Source organism: Triticum aestivum, chromosome 3B (genome assembly GCF_018294505.1).
Source record: "Triticum aestivum cultivar Chinese Spring chromosome 3B, IWGSC CS RefSeq v2.1, whole genome shotgun sequence".
Lineage (NCBI taxonomy): Eukaryota > Viridiplantae > Streptophyta > Magnoliopsida > Poales > Poaceae > Triticum > Triticum aestivum.
Genome location: NC_057801.1, coordinates 387,030,011 through 387,034,809, shown reverse-complemented (window position 1 = coordinate 387,034,809; position 4,799 = coordinate 387,030,011). Strand labels below are relative to the sequence as shown.

Below are 4,799 nucleotides of genomic sequence, written 5' to 3'. Positions count from 1 at the left end.
CCCCCCCCCGCAACACTCACTGTTCATCCAGAGAGGTAGCATCAATCGGCTTCAGTTAGCAGCAGTAGCGAAGGAATCGCTCGATCGGGTTCAGTAACGCGTAGCTTGCAGTGCAATTGCTCGGGTTCAGTTAGAGCCCAACGCCTCGCTCGGGTTTAGTTAGAGCCAACGCCTCGCACACATGCGCGTACGTGTACAAGAGAAACATGCACCGCTCGGCCCCCAACCTCCCACCGTAACCGGGAACTCCCCGAAATTTTCCTTGCCCTTGCTTCTACCACGGTTTTTTCTGTCATGGACGGCCCAAAGAATGTCATGCAGATGCGTCTCCGGCCCGCCCAGGACGAAAAGCCCATTTTCTGTCATGATCTTTTGTCACAGAAGTAGGAGCCCACCACATCTATGATGATACCGGGTTTTGTCACAATTATCATCATATAAGTGTCATAAGTATGATAGGAAAAAAATTGTTCGGCCCAAAATGTCACGGATGTGTCTTTTTTTGTATTGATTCTATTCTATAAAAAGGAGAACATATAACCTAGGCCCGGTTGAAGGCAAGCAGTCCAGCCCCCTTGTTGAAATTTGGATATTAAGGAAGCCGTATTTCACAATAGCAGCTCCGAGAAGCTGGGCTTAGGGTGCGACTCCTGCGGTCGTTTCAGTGACTCAATTGGCTGGCTTCCCTCAGCTCAGACTGGTGTCGCCACCTCTCCCAGGACCGGAATGATTATCCCCGCCCGATGGGTCTACATTCATCCCTGAATGTCGTCGGGTACTCTTAACTTCCCTGCCATTCTTGTAACCGTCACCTGTAATCCACGCAGGTGTGTCCGCACCCCCTAGAGTGGACGAAAAAGAAAGGATTTTTTATCGGAGCAACCCCCCAGGTTCCAGACCCAGGAGTTCACTTTCCCGTATGAGCATTTGGTACATATATAAGTCAGTGGAAGAGTCAAAGGGTCACCACTACTGAGGATCTCCCCCCTTATCTTAGAAGGGTCGTCTGAGGGTTCGCCGTGGTTCATTGCTGTGCTTACACACTAGGCTACCCTTCTCCTAAAGCTCCACGGGACCACCTATCACTAGTCTTCGGCCGGAGGGGTTTATTGCACAAAAAGGCCGGGACGCGGGCTCCCGCAGAGGAAAGCCCAACGAATGTCAGATGCAAAGCCCCGCACCTCATTAATATCATATTGGCATACTCTCCTAAAAAAAGAGCAGACCCCATTGAAGACGGGAGTGATGTACAACAAGGACATTTCCGTCCACCTTCTCACGGAGCCATACGTGGACGTTACCGCTCATACAGCTCCCAGCCAGCAAGCATTTAGCTTTCCTCTAGAAGTCATGGAAGTGTGGATAAATCAACATAAGGTTTTTATTTCTTAAAAAATCGCCCTAACCGTCCTAAATATGGACGGAGAGCGGTCTCAAGTTTTTCGGGGTCCTTGAGATCACATTTTAGGTCGAGTAGAGACGCTAGGGAGTCTGTGGGCTTCCCTTGGCATTTCAAGATGGCCTCTATCATCCTTTTGAGAGCCTCACGTTTTCCCGTCAAGGGGCATTTGACATCCAGAGACAAAAGCAGTCCCACAAGAAATTGGGAATTTTCCCCAATGGACGTAACCAGCTCTGCTTTCGCGGTCTCAAAAGGAGAAGCCCCGAACGCTTGCGGTTGCTTTTTTCTCTTTATTCCTCCTAAGAGAGCCTCTAAAGACTCTACTCTACTTTAAACTTAGAGTCCGATTCTTGCAATTCTTCCAAAGACAAAGTAGAACTTCGTTTTGAGGAGTTTGCCCCCCGTTCGCCGCCGTCCAGCCGGCGGCTACTCTGGGATGGATCGAGGTTTAGGCCAACAGAGGGGGCTTGCTCCCTTTCTTCTGGAGCTAAGGAAGGACCTGCGGGTGGCGTTTCCGGTAAGGTGGAATCTCAAGGAGGGTCTCTAGACCTTCGAAGTGCCCCACCACCAGGGTTGGCGTTGTGTCGACGACCCCCTCTGGCTCCGGGCTAGAGATAATTTCGATGATCTCCCCGGCCCTTTGTTCCTCATCACCATCACAATAACAATAAGGAGACATGGTGACATCGTCATCCAAAAGGAAAAGAAAACCCCAAAGGTATCGAATGGAATTCTACTTGTTGGGCTTGGATTCGTTTTGTTTATCAAAAATCAAAATAATAAATAACAACCCATAAATCAAAGAGAAATTATGATCAAAAATCTAAAGTGAAGCCAATCGCTTATAAAAATAAACTAGTCTCCTTTTAAAAGGAACTGGCCAATTCACTTCGAAAAACTACGTTCTAACTTGAGCAGAAAAATTGGTGGCATTTGACATCTAAAGTTTCACCACCCCTACTACTGCCCGAAATCCTGCTTTGGTGAGCTTTCCCCTAGGTGACACTGAAGGTCTACCTCCTTTCATGCGCCCCTCACCTCCTCCATGAGGATGATCCATTGGATTCATTGCAACATCATGAACAATGGGGCATCTGCCTAAGCACTGGTAACTACCCGCTGTGAGCCATGGTCCTTGTATGCTAAGGCGGAGATTAATTAATTGCTGCCACAGCAGGCGCCTATCTATAGACAGATTGGATCGATGAATATGAAAAAATACTTATCAAGATTTGCAAGGTCCCCTTCTTAGAACAACAGCAAGTCATCACTAGGTCAAATTCTCCAATTACGGTAATATACCATAAACAATCATCCTTTAGGAGCTATATTATCCCTCTAGGGGAGCTAGTATAGTTGGCCATAAGGTCACACCCCTTCTTCATTCCATTTTCTATTTTAGAACTTTGGGTTTCAAAGACTTTTCCCACAATAGAGGCTTTGTTCTTTGAGGAGAAAGAATGAATCTAGTATCGACAGAATGGTATCTATCTTCTTAATATTCGTTTTCCAGGCGAATGAGCCAACCCACACAAGAGTGCCTACTAGCTTGTCACGAATGCAGAGGAAAAGAAGTAAGATACCCCCGCGTCGAGCCGGGACCCTTCTTCTTGTACCGCTAGTGGTCTTGGATGAAGAACCACAAGAGCAACCTGAGGTAGTTGATCAGGAGACACAAGAGCAAGATGGAGGTTAAAATGAGACAAGTGGTAATACTTCTTTCGAATTGCTGCTTGCACTACGTAGAGAGACTAGGACTAATGCTGGAAAGCCTCCGGTCCGATATGGCTATGAGCATGACATTGCAAATTGAGTTTCAGACTCTTATGTCTCATCCGCACACAAAGCATTCATTGCATCTCTACAATCAGTGTCTATTCCAAAGGATTGGAAGGCTGCAAAGCTGGATCCCCGGTGGAAAGAAATACGCAATGAAGGAGGAGCTTGGTGCACTTTAGAAGAACAAGACGTGGGATCTTCTTCCACTCCCAGCAGGAAAAAGAGCAGTTGGATGCAAATGGGTGTTCACCGTAAAACAGACTCCAGAGGGTAAGGTGGATAGATAGAAGGCAAGGCTAATTGAAAAAGGTTATAGGAAGATGGGAGATAGACTATGGTGAGACCAAAGCACTAGTGGCGAAGATGGACACGGTGAGAACCTTAATCTCATGCGCAGTCAACTTACTATGGGTGGCCTTTACATTAGCTAGATGTGAAGAATGCTTTTCTTCATGGTGGTTATTTACAAGAAGAGATCCATATGGACATTCCTCTGAGTTTTGGACCAAATAGACCGATGGGAAGGTGTGTAGGATCAAGAAATCTTTGTACGGCTTGAAACAGTCACCACGGGCATGGACAGGTTCAGGAGAGTTGCTTGTGGTATGAGCTACTCTCAGTGTAATGGAGATCATACAGTACCGACATAGACGAATCCATATCACCATTTTGGCGGTGTATGTGGATGATATTGTGATTACTGGAGACGGTGTTGAAGAAATCAACTGTTTGAAGGCAAGATTTGGAGAAGCATTTGAGGTAAAGGATCTTGGACCTCTTCGATACTTTCTTCAGATTGACATTGTTAAGTCGAAGAAGGGGTAACATTAAGTATAGTGAACAGGTAGCTGATTGTTTTACTAAATGAGTAGGTCCTTGTGAGGTTTTAGCAAGTTGTAACAAGATAGGCATGTTAGATATCTTTAGCCGGGGGAGTGTTGAGTATTGGGCTGGGTTGTATAGTGTGTGTTAGGCCCCATGGCCCATGTACCTTGTATGTATAGCAGCACATCGGAGCAATGGAAGAGATTGATGGTCACTCATCAAATAATACCCATGAAACAAATCCAGACTCAGTGAGTGGTGAAGACCACTGACCCCAATAGGAATGCGGAAGACCTAATTATTGAAGAGAATAGTACAATTAACAACTAAACCTAAAGGGATCCACTTGTCACAGAAGCAGTCTATAACTAATAGGAAGCGCCTATCTCTTACTTGATATCTGATTGATCTTGCAGAGCCGAATTGTTTGAACTTGATCAACCTTAAACGCTAGTTCAATTCCAGGACGACATCATATAATATACGCGAGCCTCAACCAATGATTTTGATTAGACACTTCTCCTTGTTGAATGAGAATGAAGGAAGAGTGCGGAATGACTAAAGCTAACAGCCAGCCCGGATACCTAACCTGAAGAGGATGTCCCACCATAGCAAGATATGATACAGACCAATTAACTGTTAAGCCAACCTTCCCCATTGCTTTTGTTTCAACTAACTAGAAAAAGAAGGGGGCTCTTACGCGACTAGGCCGAGGAAACCTCCACTACTAGCTGAACTAAAACACATCATCCATCATCCCATCCATTCCATCAAGTAACTACGGGTCCCCATT

At 45.9% G+C, this 4,799-nt stretch overlaps 1 pseudogene; it reads left to right on the top strand.

Annotated features, from left to right (window-relative positions):
- The first annotated feature begins 765 nt into the window (after nt 1–765).
- LOC123067510 (uncharacterized) lies at nt 766–1,392 on the top strand (annotated as a pseudogene).
- Nucleotides 1,393–4,799: the final 3,407 nt, after the last annotated feature.